At 43.3% G+C, this 16980-nt stretch overlaps 12 non-coding genes and 2 pseudogenes across 12 annotated transcripts; all 14 read left to right on the top strand.

The window, feature by feature from the left end:
- Positions 1-586: 586 nt before the first annotated feature.
- On the top strand, positions 587-705 carry LOC136742260 (5S ribosomal RNA). Its single transcript, XR_010814880.1, has one exon. It is a non-coding gene; the product is annotated as a 5S ribosomal RNA (ribosomal RNA).
- Positions 706-1760: 1055 nt separating this feature from the next.
- On the top strand, positions 1761-1879 carry LOC136742125 (5S ribosomal RNA). Its single transcript, XR_010814753.1, has one exon. It is a non-coding gene; the product is annotated as a 5S ribosomal RNA (ribosomal RNA).
- Positions 1880-2935: 1056 nt separating this feature from the next.
- LOC136742076 (5S ribosomal RNA) lies at positions 2936-3054 on the top strand. Its single transcript, XR_010814706.1, has one exon. It is a non-coding gene; the product is annotated as a 5S ribosomal RNA (ribosomal RNA).
- A 1055-nt stretch (positions 3055-4109) lies between these two features.
- Positions 4110-4228, top strand: LOC136742283 (5S ribosomal RNA). The gene has a single exon (XR_010814895.1). It is a non-coding gene; the product is annotated as a 5S ribosomal RNA (ribosomal RNA).
- Positions 4229-5294: 1066 nt separating this feature from the next.
- On the top strand, positions 5295-5413 carry LOC136741915 (5S ribosomal RNA). The gene has a single exon (XR_010814551.1). It is a non-coding gene; the product is annotated as a 5S ribosomal RNA (ribosomal RNA).
- Positions 5414-6468: 1055 nt separating this feature from the next.
- Positions 6469-6587, top strand: LOC136742171 (5S ribosomal RNA). Its single transcript, XR_010814796.1, has one exon. It is a non-coding gene; the product is annotated as a 5S ribosomal RNA (ribosomal RNA).
- Positions 6588-7653: 1066 nt separating this feature from the next.
- Positions 7654-7772, top strand: LOC136742145 (5S ribosomal RNA). Its single transcript, XR_010814771.1, has one exon. It is a non-coding gene; the product is annotated as a 5S ribosomal RNA (ribosomal RNA).
- Positions 7773-8838: 1066 nt separating this feature from the next.
- On the top strand, positions 8839-8957 carry LOC136741914 (5S ribosomal RNA). Its single transcript, XR_010814550.1, has one exon. It is a non-coding gene; the product is annotated as a 5S ribosomal RNA (ribosomal RNA).
- Positions 8958-10023: 1066 nt separating this feature from the next.
- Positions 10024-10142, top strand: LOC136741913 (5S ribosomal RNA). The gene has a single exon (XR_010814549.1). It is a non-coding gene; the product is annotated as a 5S ribosomal RNA (ribosomal RNA).
- A 1066-nt stretch (positions 10143-11208) lies between these two features.
- On the top strand, positions 11209-11328 carry LOC136742298 (uncharacterized; annotated as a pseudogene).
- Positions 11329-12383: 1055 nt separating this feature from the next.
- LOC136742148 (5S ribosomal RNA) lies at positions 12384-12502 on the top strand. The gene has a single exon (XR_010814774.1). It is a non-coding gene; the product is annotated as a 5S ribosomal RNA (ribosomal RNA).
- Positions 12503-13579: 1077 nt separating this feature from the next.
- Positions 13580-13698, top strand: LOC136742032 (5S ribosomal RNA). The gene has a single exon (XR_010814664.1). It is a non-coding gene; the product is annotated as a 5S ribosomal RNA (ribosomal RNA).
- A 1066-nt stretch (positions 13699-14764) lies between these two features.
- LOC136742285 (uncharacterized) lies at positions 14765-14883 on the top strand (annotated as a pseudogene).
- A 1066-nt stretch (positions 14884-15949) lies between these two features.
- On the top strand, positions 15950-16068 carry LOC136742031 (5S ribosomal RNA). Its single transcript, XR_010814663.1, has one exon. It is a non-coding gene; the product is annotated as a 5S ribosomal RNA (ribosomal RNA).
- Positions 16069-16980: the final 912 nt, after the last annotated feature.

Here is a 16980-nt window from a genome sequence, read left to right as displayed (position 1 = left end):
TTCTGGTGTATTGAAATACAGGAGCTGCTGGATTTGTGTGTTTTCTTACCCCCTCACCATAGTTTGTCAAATGTTTAAACAACTGAACTTATATTCAAGGTTTGTTTCTCTTCATATGTTTTACTGGTTTACATTTGTCTCAGCAACCTGTTGAATGATTCTTCTGCTTTCAAAACAAAATGACAACAGGATGAATGCACACACTTGAAAATACAATACATGCAATGTTATGCATCATAGTGATGCAACCTCCTTTCAGTTTCATACTGCATGTCAATTGATATCCTTACTGAAATGCACACCTTCTCAAGATTGCGCTTGACTGGCGTGTCAGGCACTCAATTACAGCTGTTTTATCAAGACAATGTGATCGTTTTGTAAAATATAGTTCCGGTCTGGTGTGGCACCCCAGCTAATGCACAACGTTGCCACAACGTTGCCACAACGTGGCGTGTTAGCAGGGACTTTCTGCGACACGCTGGTATGTCCCGGGCTTTAGAGTAGAGAGACAGTTCAACTGTAAGTATGAACGGCAGAAACGGATATTGCCTTCCCTTTAAGTAGAGCGTCAGGGAAAGTCTCACTTGCTTACGGCCATACTAGCCTGAATACGCCCGATCTCGTCCGATCTCGGAAGCCAAGCAGGCTCGGGCCTGGTCAGTACTTGAATAGGAGACCGCCTGGGAATACCAGGTGCTTTAAGCTTTTGCACCTTTGACACACCAGAGGGTGACAAATCACGATTTTTAACTTTGGATACACACAATTTCATCATTATTTCAGATTTGACTTCCCCAAATACACAGGCATACAATACATTTTGTTCTCCAACGTAAACGGTCCCTAGTAACTAGGGTACATTCGTAAATAAATTGAGCATCATGGCTAGAAGTGACTAAATGTTGCCTAATCTTTCTCATCGAGAAATGACACAATTACAGCAACACAAAAAGGAACTCCACCGGACAAAGTTCAGTGCTCACAAGGAGCCTCATTCAACACACACGGTTCCATTCCCATTCATGCAAAGCACGAAAGTGTAAAACTTGGGAACATACTTGAGAGCAAAGATCACATTCAATCTCATTCAAGGCACGGATGTGAATGCAACGGGATGAAATTACTGAAATGATGCCTGCCCTCGAACTGTGATGATGGACTACCCGACTCGCCAATAATATTGGGTTCTGGTGTATTGAAATACAGGAGCTGCTGGATTTGTGTGTTTTCTTACCCCCTCACCATAGTTTGTCAAATGTTTAAACAACTGAACTTATATTCAAGGTTTGTTTCTCTTCATATGTTTTACTGGTTTACATTTGTCTCAGCAACCTGTTGAATGATTCTTCTGCTTTCAAAACAAAATGACAACAGGATGAATGCACACACTTGAAAATACAATACATGCAATGTTATGCATCATAGTGATGCAACCTCCTTTCAGTTTCATACTGCATGTCAATTGAAATCCTTACTGAAATGCACACCTTCTCAAGATTGCGCTTGACTGGCGTGTCAGGCACTCAATTACAGCTGTATTATCAAGACAATGTGTTCGTTTTGTAAAATATAGTTCCGGTCTGGTGTGGCACCCCAGCTAACGCACAACGTTGCCACAACGTTTCGTGTTAGCAGGGACTGTCTGCGGCGCGCTGGTGTGTCCCGGGCTTTAGAGTAGAGAGACAGTTCAACTGTAAGTATGAACGGCAGAAACGGATATTGCCTTCCCTTTAAGTAGAGCGTCAGGGACAGCCTCCCTGGCTTACGGCCATACTAGCCTGAATACGCCTGATCTCGTCCGATCTCGGAAGTTAAGCAGGCTCGGGCCTGGTCAGTACTTGGATGGGAGACTGCCTGGGAATACCAGGTGCTGTAAGCTTTTGCATCTTTTACACACCAGAGGGCGACAAATCACGAGTTTTAACTTTGGATACACGCAATTTCATCATTATTTCAGATTTGACTTCCCCAAATACACAGGCATACAATAGATCTTGTTCTCCAACGTAAACGGTCCCTAGTAACTAGGGTACATTCGTAAATAATTTGAGCATCATGGCTAGAATTGACTAAATGTTGCCTAATCTTTCTCATCAAGAAATGACACAATTACAGCAACACAAAAAGGAACTCCACCGGACAAAGTTCAGTGCTCACAAGGAGCCTCATTCAACACACACGGTTCCATTCCCATTCATGCAAAGTACGAAAGTGTAAAACTTGGGAACATACTTGAGAGCAAAGATCACATTCAATCTCATTCAAGGCACGGATGTGAATGCAACGGGATGAAATTACTGAAATGATGCCTGCCCTCGAACTGTGATGATGGACTACCCGACTCGCCAATAATATTGGGTTCTGGTGTATTGAAATACAGGAGCTGCTGGATTTGTGTGTTTTCTTACCCCCTCACCATAGTTTGTCAAATGTTTAAACAACTGAACTTATATTCAAGGTTTGTTTCTCTTCATATGTTTTACTGGTTTACATTTGTCTCAGCAACCTGTTGAATGATTCTTCTGCTTTCAAAACAAAATGACAACAGGATGAATGCACACACTTGAAAATACAATACATGCAATGTTATGCATCATAGTGATGCAACCTCCTTTCAGTTTCATACTGCATGTCAATTGAAATCCTTACTGAAATGCACACCTTCTCAAGATTGCGCTTGACTGGCGTGTCAGGCACTCAATTACAGCTGTTTTATCAAGACAAATGTGTTCGTTTTGTAAAATATAGTTCCGGTCTGGTGTGGCACCCCAGCTAACGCACAACGTTGCCACAACGTGGCATGTTAGCAGGGACTGTCTGCGGCGCGCTGGTGTGTCCCGGGCTTTAGAGTAGAGAGACAGTTCAACTGTAAGTATGAACGGCAGAAACGGATATTGCCTTCCCTTTGAGTAGAGTGTCAGGGACAGCCTCCCTGGCTTACGGCCATACTAGCCTGAATACGCCCGATCTCGTCCGATCTCGGAAGCTAAGCAGGCTCGGGCCTGGTCAGTACTTGGATGGGAGACTGCCTGGGAATACCAGGTGCTGTAAGCTTTTGCATCTTTTACACACCAGAGGGCGACAAATCACGAGTTTTAACTTTGGATACACGCAATTTCATCATTATTTCAGATTTGATTTCCCCAAATACACAGGCATACAATAGATCTTGTTCTCCAACGTAAACGGTCCCTAGTAACTAGGGTACATTCGTAAATAAATTGAGCATCATGGCTAGAATTGACTAAATGTTGCCTAATCTTTCTCATCGAGAAATGACACAATTACAGCAACACAAAAAGGAACTCCACCGGACAAAGTTCAGTGCTCACAAGGAGCCTCATTCAACACACACGGTTCCATTCCCATTCATGCAAAGTACGAAAGTGTAAAACTTGGGAACATACTTGAGAGCAAAGATCACATTCAATCTCATTCAAGGCACGGATGTGAATGCAACGGGATGAAATTACTGAAATGATGCCTGCCCTCGAACTGTGATGATGGACTACCCGACTCGCCAATAATATTGGGTTCTGGTGTATTGAAATACAGGAGCTGCTGGATTTGTGTGTTTTCTTACCCCCTCAACATAGTTTGTCAAATGTTTAAACAACTGAACTTATATTCAAGGTTTGTTTCTCTTCATATGTTTTACTGGTTTACATTTGTCTCAGCAACCTGTTGAATGATTCTTCTGCTTTCAAAACAAAATGACAACAGGATGAATGCACACACTTGAAAATACAATACATGCAATGTTATGCATCATAGTGATGCAACCTCCTTTCAGTTTCATACTGCATGTCAATTGAAATCCTTACTGAAATGCACACCTTCTCAAGATTGCGCTTGACTGGCGTGTCAGGCACTCAATTACAGCTGTATTATCAAGACAATGTGTTCGTTTTGTAAAATATAGTTCCGGTCTGGTGTGGCACCCCAGCTAACGCACAATGTTGCCACAACGTGGCGTGTTAGCAGGGACTGTCTGCGGCGCGCTGCTGTGTCCCGGGCTTTAGAGTAGAGAGACAGTTCAACTGCAAGTATGAACGGCAGAAACGGATATTTCCTTCCCTTTAAGTAGAGCGTCAGGGACAGCCTCCCTGACTTACGGCCATACTATCCTGAATATGCCCGATCTCGTCCGATCTCGGAAGCCAAGCAGGCTCGGGCCTGGTCAGTACTTGGATGGGAGACCGCCTGGGAATACCAGGTGCTGTAACCTCTTGCACCTTTTACACACCAGAGGGCGACAAATCACGAGTTTTAACTTTGGATACACACAATTTCATCATTATTTCAGATTTTACTTCCCCAAATACACAGGCATAAAATAGATCTTGTTCTCCAACGTAAACGGTCCCTAGTAACTAGCGTACATTCGTAAATAAATTGAGCATCATGGCTAGAAGTGACTAAATGTTGCCTAATCTTTCTCATCAAGAAATGACACAATTACAGCAACACAAAAAGGAACTCCACCGGACAAAATTCAGTGCTCACAAGGAGCCTCATTCAACACACTCGGTTCCATTCCCATTCATGCAAAGCACGAAAGTGTAAAACTTGGGAACATACTTGAGAGCAAAGATCACATTCAATCTCATTCAAGGCACGGATGTGAATGCAACGGGATGAAATTACTGAAATGATGCCTGCCCTCGAACTGTGATGATGGACTACCCGACTCGCCAATAATATTGGGTTCTGGTGTATTGAAATACAGGAGCTGCTGGATTTGTGTGTTTTCTTACCCCCTCACCATAGTTTGTCAAATGTTTAAACAACTGAACTTATATTCAAGGTTTGTTTCTCTTCATATGTTTTACTGGTTTACATTTGTCTCAGCAACCTGTTGAATGATTCATCTGCTTTCAAAACAAAATGACAACAGGATGAATGCACACACTTGAAAATACACTACATGCAATGTTATGCATCATAGTGATGCAACCTCCTTTCAGTTTCATACTGCATGTCAATTGAAATCCTTACTGAAATGCACACCTTCTCAAGATTGCGCTTGACTGGCGTGTCAGGCACTCAATTACAGCTGTTTTATCAAGACAATGTGTTCGTTTTGTAAAATATAGTTCCGGTCTGGTGTGGCACCCCAGCTAACGCACAACGTTGCCACAACGTTGCCACAACGTGGCGTGTTAGCAGGGACTGTCTGCGGCGCGCTGGTGTGTCCCGGGCTTTAGAGTAGAGAGACAGTTCAACTGTAAGTATGAGCGGCAGAAACGGATATTGCCTTCCCTTTAACTAGAGCGTCAGGGACACCCTCCCTGGCTTACGGCCATACTAGCCTGAATACGCCCGATCTCGTCCGATCTCGGAAGCTAAGCAGGCTCGGGCCTGGTCAGTACTTGGATGGGAGACCGCCTGGGAATACCAGGTGCTGTAAGCTTTTGCATCTTTTACACACCAGAGGGCGACAAATCACGAGTTTTAACTTTGGATACACGCAATTTCATCATTATTTCAGATTTGACTTCCCCAAATACACAGGCATACAATAGATCTTGTTCTCCAACGTAAACGGTCCCTAGTAACTAGGGTACATTCGTAAATAAATTGAGCATCATGGCTAGAAGTGACTAAATGTTGCCTAATCTTTCTCATCGAGAAATGACACAATTACAGCAACACAAAAAGGAACTCCACCGGACAAAGTTCAGTGCTCACAAGGAACCTCATTCAACACACACGGTTCCATTCCCATTCATGCAAAGCACGAAAGTGTAAAACTTGGGAACATACTTGAGAGCAAAGATCACATTCAATCTCATTCAAGGCACGGATGTGAATGCAACGGGATGAAATTACTGAAATGATGCCTGCCCTCGAACTGTGATGATGGACTACCCGACTCGCCAATAATATTGGGTTCTGGTGTATTGAAATACAGGAGCTGCTGGATTTGTGTGTTTTCTTACCCCCTCACCATAGTTTGTCAAATGTTTAAACAACTGAACTTATATTCAAGGTTTGTTTCTCTTCATATGTTTTACTGGTTTACATTTGTCTCAGCAACCTGTTGAATGATTCTTCTGCTTTCAAAACAAAATGACAACAGGATGAATGCACACACTTGAAAATACAATACATGCAATGTTATGCATCATAGTGATGCAACCTCCTTTCAGTTTCATACTGCATGTCAATTGAAATCCTTACTGAAATGCACACCTTCTCAAGATTGCGCTTGACTGGCGTGTCAGGCACTCAATTACAGCTGTATTATCAAGACAATGTGTTCGTTTTGTAAAATATAGTTCCGGTCTGGTGTGGCACCCCAGCTAACGCACAACGTTGCCACAACGTTTCGTGTTAGCAGGGACTGTCTGCGGCGCGCTGGTGTGTCCCGGACTTTAGAGTAGAGAGACAGTTCAACTGCAAGTATGAGCGGCAGAAACGGATATTGCCTTCCCTTTAAGTAGAGCGTCAGGGACACCCTCCCTGGCTTACGGCCATACTAGTCTGAATACGCACGATCTCGTCCGATCTCGGAAGCTAAGCAGGCTCAGGCCTGGACAGTACTTGGATGGGAGACCGCCTGGGAATACCAGGTGCTGTAAGCTTTTGCATCTTTTACACAACAGAGGGCGACAAATCACGAGTTTTAACTTTGGATACACGCAATTTCATCATTATTTCAGATTTGACTTCCCCAAATACACAGGCATACAATAGATCTTGTTCTCCAACGTAAACGGTCCCTAGTAACTAGGGTATATTCATAAATAAATTGAGCATCATGGCTAGAAGTGACTAAATGTTGCCTAATCTTTCTCATCGAGAAATGACACAATTACAGCAACACAAAAAGGAACTCCACCGGACAAAGTTCAGTGCTCACAAGGAGCCTCATTCAACACACACGGTTCCATTCCCATTCATGCAAAGCACGAAAGTGTAAAACTTGGGAACATACTTGAGAGCAAAGATCACATTCAATCTCATTCAAGGCACGGATGTGAATGCAACGGGATGAAATTACTGAAATGATGCCTGCCCTCGAACTGTGATGATGGACTACCCGACTCGCCAATAATATTGGGTTCTGGTGTATTGAAATACAGGAGCTGCTGGATTTGTGTGTTTTCTTAACCCCTCACCATAGTTTGTCAAATGTTTAAACAACTGAACTTATATTCAAGGTTTGTTTCTCTTCATATGTTTTACTGGTTTACATTTGTCTCAGCAACCTGTTGAATGATTCTTCTGCTTTCAAAACAAAATGACAAAAGGATGAATGCACACACTTGAAAATACACTACATGCAATGTTATGCATCATAGTGATGCAACCTCCTTTCAGTTTCATACTGCATGTCAATTGAAATCCTTACTGAAATGCACACCTTCTCAAGATTGCGCTTGACTGGCGTGTCAGGCACTCAATTACAGCTGTTTTATCAAGACAATGTGTTCGTTTTGTAAAATATAGTTCCGGTCTGGTGTGACACCCCAGCTAACGCACAACGTTGCCACAACGTTGCCACAACGTGGCGTGTAAGAAGGGACTGTCTGCGGCGCGCTGGTGTGTCCCGGGCTTTAGAGTAGAGAGACAGTTCAACTGTAAGTATGAACGGCAGAAACGGATATTGCCTTCCCTTTAAGTAGAGCGTCAGGGACAGCCTCCCTGGCTTACGGCCATACTAGCCTGAATACGCCCGATCTCGTCCGATCTCGGAAGCCAAGCAGACTCGGGCCTGGTTAGTACTTGGATGGGCGACCGCCTGGGAATACCAGGTGCTGTAAGCTTTTGCACCTTTTACACACCAGAGGGCGACAAATCACGAGTTTTAACTTTGGATACACGCAATTTCATCATTATTTCAGATTTTACTTCCCCAAATACACAGGCATACAATAGATCTTGTTCTCCAACGTAAACGGTCCCTAGTAAATAGGGTACATTCGTCAATAAATTGAGCATCATGGCTAGAAGTGACTAAATGTTGCCTAATCTTTCTCATCAAGAAATGACACAATTACAGCAACAAAAAAGGAACTCCACCGGACAAAGTTCAGTGCTCACAAGGAGCATCATTCAACACACACGGTTCCATTCCCATTCATGCAAAGCACGAAAGTGTAAAACTTGGGAACATACTTGAGAACATACTTGAGAGCAAAGATCACATTCAATCTCATTCAAGGCACGGATGTGAATGCAACGGGATGAAATTACTGAAATGATGCCTGCCCTCGAACTGTGATGATGGACTACCCGACTCGCCAATAATATTGGGTTCTGGTGTATTGAAATACAGGAGCTGCTGGATTTGTGTGTTTTCTTACCCCCTCACCATAGTTTGTCAAATGTTTAAACAACTGAACTTATATTCAAGGTTTGTTTCTCTTCATATGTTTTACTGGTTTACATTTGTCTCAGCAACCTGTTGAATGATTCTTCTGCTTTCAAAAACAAATGACAACAGGATGAATGCACACACTTGAAAATACAATACATGCAATGTTATGCATCATAGTGATGCAACCTCCTTTCAGTTTCATACTGCATGTCAATTGAAATCCTTACTGAAATGCACACCTTCTCAAGATTGCGCTTGACTGGCGTGTCAGGCACTCAATTACAGCTGTATTATCAAGACAATGTGTTCGTTTTGTAAAATATAGTTCCGGTCTGGTGTGGCACCCCAGCTAACGCACAACGTTGCCACAACGTGGCGTGTTAGCAGGGACTATCTGCGGCGCGCTGGTGTGTCCCGGACTTTAGAATAGAGAGACAGTTCAACTGCAAGTATGAGCGGCAGAAACGGATATTGCCTTCCCTTTAAGTAGAGCGTCAGGGACAACCTCCCTGGCTTACGGCCATACTAGCCTGAATACGCCCGATCTCGTCCGATCTCGGAAGCTAAGCAGGCTCGGGCCTGGTCAGTACTTGGATGGGAGACCGCCTGGGAATACCAGGTGCTGTAAGCTTTTGCATCTTTTACACACCAGAGGGCGACAAATCACGAGTTTTAACTTTGGATACACGCAATTTCATCATTATTTCAGATTTGACTTCCCCAAATACACAGGCATACAATAGATCTTGTTCTCCAACGTAAACGGTCCCTAGTAACTAGGGTACATTCGTAAATAAATTGAGCATCATGGCTAGAAGTGACTAAATGTTGCCTAATCTTTCTCATCGAGAAATGACACATTTACAGCAACACAAAAAGGAACTCCACCGGACAAAGTTCAGTGCTCACAAGGAGCCTCATTCAACACACACGGTTCCATTCCCATTCATGCAAAGCACGAAAGTGTAAAACTTGGGAACATACTTGAGAGCAAAGATCACATTCAATCTCATTCAAGGCACGGATGTGAATGCAACGGGATGAAATTACTGAAATGATGCCTGCCCTCGAACTGTGATGATGGACTACCCGACTCGCCAATAATATTGGGTTCTGGTGTATTGAAATACAGGAGCTGCTGGATTTGTGTGTTTTCTTATTCCCTCACCATAGTTTGTCAAATGTTTAAACAACTGAACTTATATTCAAGGTTTGTTTCTCTTCATATGTTTTACTGGTTTACATTTGTCTCAGCAACCTGTTGAATGATTCTTCTGCTTTCAAAACAAAATGACAACAGGATGAATGCACACACTTGAAAATACAATACATGCAATGTTATGCATCATAGTGATGCAACCTCCTTTCAGTTTCATACAGCATGTCAATTAAAATCCTTACTGAAATGCACACCTTCTCAAGATTGCGCTTGACTGGCGTGTCAGGCACTCAATTACAGCTGTTTTATCAAGACAATGTGTTCGTTTTGTAATATATAGTTCCGGTCTGGTGTGGCACCCCAGCTAACGCACAACGTTGCCACAATGTTGCCACAACGTGGCGTGTTAGCAGGGACTGTCTGCGGCGCGCTGGTGTGTCCCGGGCTTTAGAGTAGAGAGACAGTTCAACTGTAAGTATGAACGGCAGAATCGGATATTGCCTTCCCTATAAGTAGAGCGTCAGGGACACCCTCCCTGGCTTACGGCCATACTAGCCTGAATACGCCCGATCTCGTCCGATCTCGGAAGCTAAGCAGGCTCGGGCCTGGTCAGTACTTGGATGGGAGACCGCCTGGGAATACCAGGTGCTGTAAGCTTTTGCATCTTTTACACACCAGAGGGCGACAAATCACGAGTTTTAACTTTGGATACACGCAATTTCATCATTATTTCAGATTTGACTTCCCCAAATACACAGGCATACAATAGATCTTGTTCTCCAACGTAAACGGTCCCTAGTAACTATGGTACATTCGTAAATAAATTGAGCATCATGGCTAGAAGTGACTAAATGTTGCCTAATCTTTCTCATCGAGAAATGACACAATTACAGCAACACAAAAAGGAACTCCACCGGACAAAGTTCAGTGCTCACAAGGAGCCTCATTCAACACACACGGTTCCATTCCCATTCATGCAAAGCACGAAAGTGTAAAACTTGGGAACATACTTGAGAGCAAAGATCACATTCAATCTCATTCAAGGCACGGATGTGAATGCAACGGGATGAAATTACTGAAATGATGCCTGCCCTTGAACTGTGATGATGGACTACCCGACTCGCCAATAATATTGGGTTCCGGTGTATTGAAATACAGGAGCTGCTGGATTTGTGTGTTTTCTTACCCCCTCACCATAGTTTGTCAAATGTTTAAACAACTGAACTTATATTCAAGGTTTGTTTCTCTTCATATGTTTTACTGGTTTACATTTGTCTCAGCAACCTGTTGAATGATTCTTGTGCTTTCATAACAAAATGACAACAGGATGAATGCACACACTTGAAAATACAATACATGCAATGTTATGCATCATAGTGATGCAACCTCCTTTCAGTTTCATACTGCATGTCAATTGAAATCCTTACTGAAATGCACACCATCTCAAGATTGCGCTTGACTGGCAAGTCAGGCACTCAATTACAGCTGTTTTATCAAGACAATGTGTTCGTTTTGTAAAATATAGTTCCGGTCTGGTGTGGCACCCCAGCTAACGCACAACGTTGCCACAACGTTTCCACAACGTGGCGTGTTAGCAGGGACTGTCTGCGGCGCGCTGGTGTGTCCCGGGCTTTAGAGTAGAGAGACAGTTCAACTGTAAGTATGAACGGCAGAAACGGATATTGCCTTCCCTTTAAGTAGAGCGTCAGGGACAACCTCCCTGGCTTACGGAAAATACTAGCCTGAATACGCCCGATCTCGTCCGATCTCTGAAGCCAAGCAGGCTCGGGCCTGGTCAGTACTTGGATGGGAGACCGCCTGGGAATAGCAGGTGCTGTAAGCTTTTGCACCTTTTACACACCAGAGGGCGACAAATCACGAGTTTTAACTTTGGATACACACAATTTCATCATTATTTCAGATTTTACTTCCCCAAATACACAGGCATACAATAGATCTTGTTCTCCACCGTAAACGGTCCCTAGTAACTAGGGTACATTCGTAAATAAATTGAGCATCATGGCTAGAAGTGACTAAATGTTGCCTAATCTTTCTCATCGAGAAATGACACAATTACAGCAACACAAAAAGGAACTCCACCGGACAAAGTTCAGTGCTCACAAGGAGCCTCATTCAACACACACGGTTCCATTCCCATTCATGCAAAGCACGAAAGTGTAAAACTTGGGAACATACTTGAGAGCAAAGATCACATTCAATCTCATTCAAGGCACGGATGTGAATGCAACGGGATGAAATTACTGAAATGATGCCTGCCCTCGAACTGTGATGATGGACTAACCGACTCGCCAATAATATTGGGTTCTGGTGTATTGAAATACAGGAGCTGCTGGATTTGTGTGTTTTCTTACCCCCTCACCATAGTTTGTCAAATGTTTAAACAACTGAACTTATATTCAAGGTTTGTTTCTCTTCATATGTTTTACTGGTTTACATTTGTCTCAGCAACCTGTTGAATGATTCTTCTGCTTTCAAAACAAAATGACAACAGGATGAATGCACACACTTGAAAATACAATACATGCAATGTTATGCATCATAGTGATGCAACCTCCTTTCAGTTTCATACTGCATGTCAATTGAAATCCTTACTGAAATGCACACCTTCTCAAGATTGCGCTTGACTGGCGTGTCAGGCACTCAATTACAGCTGTATTATCAAGACAATGTGTTCGTTTTGTAAAATATAGTTCCGGTCTGGTGTGGCACCCCAGCTAACGCACAACGTTGCCACAACGTGGCGTGTTAGCAGGGACTATCTGCGGCGCGCTGGTGTGTCCCGGACTTTAGAATAGAGAGACAGTTCAACTGCAAGTATGAGCGGCAGAAACGGATATTGCCTTCCCTTTAAGTAGAGCGTCAGGGACAACCTCCCTGGCTTACGGCCATACTAGCCTGAATACGCCCGATCTTGTCCGATCTCGGAAGCTAAGCAGGCTCGGGCCTGGTCAGTACTTGGATGGGAGACCGTCTGGGAATACCAGGTGCTGTAAGCTTTTGCATCTTTTACACACCAGAGGGCGACAAATCACGAGTTTTAACTTTGGATACACGCAATTTCATCATTATTTCAGATTTGACTTCCCCAAATACACAGGCATACAATAGATCTTGTTCTCCAACGTAAACGGTCCCTAGTAACTAGGGTACATTCGTAAATAAATTGAGCATCATGGCTAGAAGTGACTAAATGTTGCCTAATCTTTCTCATCGAGAAATGACACATTTACAGCAACACAAAAAGGAACTCCACCGGACAAAGTTCAGTGCTCACAAGGAGCCTCATTCAACACACACGGTTCCATTCCCATTCATGCAAAGCACGAAAGTGTAAAACTTGGGAACATACTTGAGAGCAAAGATCACATTCAATCTCATTCAAGGCACGGATGTGAATGCAACGGGATGAAATTACTGAAATGATGCCTGCCCTCGAACTGTGATGATGGACTACCCGACTCGCCAATAATATTGGGTTCTGGTGTATTGAAATACAGGAGCTGCTGGATTTGTGTGTTTTCTTACCCCCTCACCATAGTTTGTCAAATGTTTAAACAACTGAACTTATATTCAAGGTTTGTTTCTCTTCATATGTTTTACTGGTTTACATTTGTCTCAGCAACCTGTTGAATGATTCTTCTGCTTTCAAAACAAAATGACAACAGGATGAATGCACACACTTGAAAATACAATACATGCAATGTTATGCATCATAGTGATGCAACCTCCTTTCAGTTTCATACTGCATGTCAATTGAAATCCTTACTGAAATGCACACCTTCTCAAGATTGCGCTTGACTGGCGTGTCAGGCACTCAATTACAGCTGTTTTATCAAGACAATGTGTTCGTTTTGTAATATATAGTTCCGGTCTGGTGTGGCACCCCAGCTAACGCACAACGTTGCCACAATGTTGCCACAATGTTGCCACAACGTGGCGTGTTAGCAGGGACTGGCTGCGGCGCGCTGGTGTGTCCCGGGCTTTAGAGTAGAGAGACAGTTCAACTGTAAGTATGAACGGCAGAAACGGATATTGCCTTCCCTTTAAGTAGAGCGTCAGGGACAGCCTCCCTGGCTTACGGCCATACTAGCCTGAATACGCCCGATCTCGTCCGATCTCGGAAGCCAAGCAGGCTCGGGCCTGGTCAGTACTTGGATGGGAGACCGCCTGGGAATACCAGGTGCTGTAAGCTTTTGCATCTTTTACACACCAGAGGGCGACAAATCACGAGTTTTAACTTTGGATACACGCAATTTCATAATTATTTCAGATTTGACTTCCCCAAATACACAGGCATACAATAGATCTTGTTCTCCAACGTAAACGGTCCCTAGTAACTAGGGTACATTCGTACATAAATTGAGCATCATGGCTAGAAGTGACTAAATGTTGCCTAATCTTTCTCATCGAGAAATGACACAATTACAGCAACACAAAAAGGAACTCCACCGGACAAAGTTCAGTGCTCACAAGGAGCCTCATTCAACACACACGGTTCCATTCCCATTCATGCAAAGCACGAAAGTGTAAAACTTGGGAACATACTTGAGAGCAAAGATCACATTCAATCTCATTCAAGGCACGGATGTGAATGCAACGGGATGAAATTACTGAAATGATGCCTGCCCTCGAACTGTGATGATGGACTACCCGACTCGCCAATAATATTGGGTTCTGGTGTATTGAAATACAGGAGCTGCTGGATTTGTGTGTTTTCTTACCCCCTCACCATAGTTTGTCAAATGTTTAAACAACTGAACTTATATTCAAGGTTTGTTTCTCTTCATATGTTTTACTGGTTTACATTTGTCTCAGCAACCTGTTGAATGATTCTTCTGCTTTCAAAGCAAAATGACAACAGGATGAATGCACACACTTGAAAATACAATACATGCAATGTTATGCATCATAGTGATGCAACCTCCTTTCAGTTTCATACTGCATGTCATTTGAAATCCTTACTGAAATGCACACCTTCTCAAGATTGCGCTTGACTGGCGTGTCAGGCACTCAATTACTGCTGTTTTATCAAGAGAATGTGTTCGTTTTGTAATATATAGTTCCGGTCTGGTGTGGCACCCCAGCTAACGCACAACGTTGCCACAATGTTGCCACAACGTGGCGTGTTAGCAGGGACTGTCTGCGGCGCGCTGGTGTGTCCCGGGCTTTAGAGTAGAGAGACAGTTCAACTGTAAGTATGAACGGCAGAAACGGATATTGCCTTCCCTTTAAGTAGAGCGTCAGGGACAGCCTTCCTGGCTTACGGCAATACTAGCCTGAATACGCCCGATCTCGTCCGATCTTGGAAGCTAAGCAGGCTCGTTCCTGGTCAGTACTTGGATGGGAGACCGCCTGGGAATACCAGGTGCTGTAATCTTTTGCATCTTTTACACACCAGAGGGCGACAAATCACGAGTTTTAACTTTGGATACACGCAATTTCATCATTATTTCAGATTTGACTTCCCCAAATACACAGTCATACAATAGATCTTGTTCTCCAACGTAAACGGTCCCTAGTAACTAGGGTACATTCGTAAATAAATTGAGCATCATGGCTAGAAGTGACTAAATGTTGCCTAATCTTTCTCATCGAGAAATGACACAATTACAGCAACACAAAAAGGAACTCCACTGGACAATGTTCAGTGCTCACAAGGAGCCTCATTCAACACACACGGTTCCATTCCCATTCATGCAAAGCACGAAAGTGTAAAACTTGGGAACATACTTGAGAGCAAAGATCACATTCAATCTCATTCAAGGCACGGATGTGAATGCAACGGGATGAAATTACTGAAATGATGCCTGCCCTCGAACTGTGATGATGGACTACCCGACTCGCCAATAATATTGGGTTCTGGTGTATTGAAATACAGGAGCTGCTGGATTTGTGTGTTTTCTTACCCCCTCACCATAGTTTGTCAAATGTTTAAACAACTGAACTTATATTCAAGGTTTGTTTCTCTTCATATGTTTTACTGGTTTACATTTGTCTCAGCAACCTGTTGAATGATTCTTCTGCTTTCAAAACAAAATGACAACAGGATGAATGCACACACTTGAAAATACAATACATGCAATGTTATGCATCATAGTGATGCAACCTCCTTTCAGTTTCATACTGCATGTCAATTGAAATCCTTACTGAAATGCACACCTTCTCAAAATTGCGCTTGACTGGCGTGTCAGGCACTCAATTACAGCTGTTTTATCAAGACAATGTGTTCGTTTTGTAATACATAGTTCCGGTCTGGTGTGGCACCCCAGCTAACGCACAACGTTGCCACAATGTTGCCACAACGTGACGTGTTAGCAGGGACTGTCTGCGGCGCGCTGGTGTGTCCCGGGCTTTAGAGTAGAGAGACAGTTCAACTGTAAGTATGAACGGCAGAAACGGATATTGCCTTCCCTTTAAGTAGAGCGTCAGGGACAGCCTCCCTGGCTTACGGCCATACTAGCCTGAATACGCCCGATCTCGTCCGATCTCGGAAGCCAAGCAGGCTCGGGCCTGGTCAGTACTTGGATGGGAGACCGCCTGGGAATACCAGGTGCTGTAAGCTTTTGCATCTTTTACACACCAGAGGGCGACAAATCACGAGTTTTAACTTTGGATACACGCAATTTCATCATTATTTCAGATTTGACTTCCCCAAATACACAGGCATACAATAGATCTTGTTCTCCAACGTAAACGGTCCCTAGTAACTAGGGTACATTCGTAAATAAATTGAGCATCATGGCTAGAAGTGACTAAATGTTGCCTAATCTTTCTCATCGAGAAATGACACAATTACAGCAACACAAAAAGGAACTCCACCGGACAAAGTTCAGTGCTCACAAGGAGCCTCATTCAACACACACGGTTCCATTCCCATTCATGCAAAGCACGAAAGTGTAAAACTTGGGAACATACTTGAGAGCAAAGATCACATTCAATCTCATTCAAGGCACGGATGTGAATGCAACGGGATGAAATTACTGAAATGATGCCTGCCCTCGAACTGTGATGATGGACTACCCGACTCGCCAATAATATTGGGTTCTGGTGTATTGAAATACAGGAGCTGCTGAATTTGTGTGTTTTCTTACCCCCTCACCATAGTTTGTCAAATGTTTAAACAACTGAACTTATATTCAAGGTTTGTTTCTCTTCATATGTTTTACTGGTTTACATTTGTCTCAGCAACCTGTTGAATGATTCTTCTGCTTTCAAAACAAAATGACAACAGGATGAATGCACACACTTGAAAATACAATACATGCAATGTTATGCATCATAGTGATGCAACCTCCTTTCAGTTTCATACTGCATGTCAATTGAAATCCTTTCTGAAATGCACACCTTCTCAAGATTGCGCTTGACTGGCGTGTCAGGCACTCAATTACAGCTGTTTTATCAAGACAATGTGTTCGTTTTGTAAAATATAGTTCCGGTCTGGTGTGGCACCCCAGCTAACGCACAACGTTGCCAC

The sequence above is a fragment of the Amia ocellicauda genome, unplaced genomic scaffold (genome assembly GCF_036373705.1).
Source record: "Amia ocellicauda isolate fAmiCal2 unplaced genomic scaffold, fAmiCal2.hap1 HAP1_SCAFFOLD_73, whole genome shotgun sequence".
Taxonomy (NCBI): domain Eukaryota; kingdom Metazoa; phylum Chordata; class Actinopteri; order Amiiformes; family Amiidae; genus Amia; species Amia ocellicauda.
This window is presented reverse-complemented; position numbering and strand designations above follow the sequence as displayed.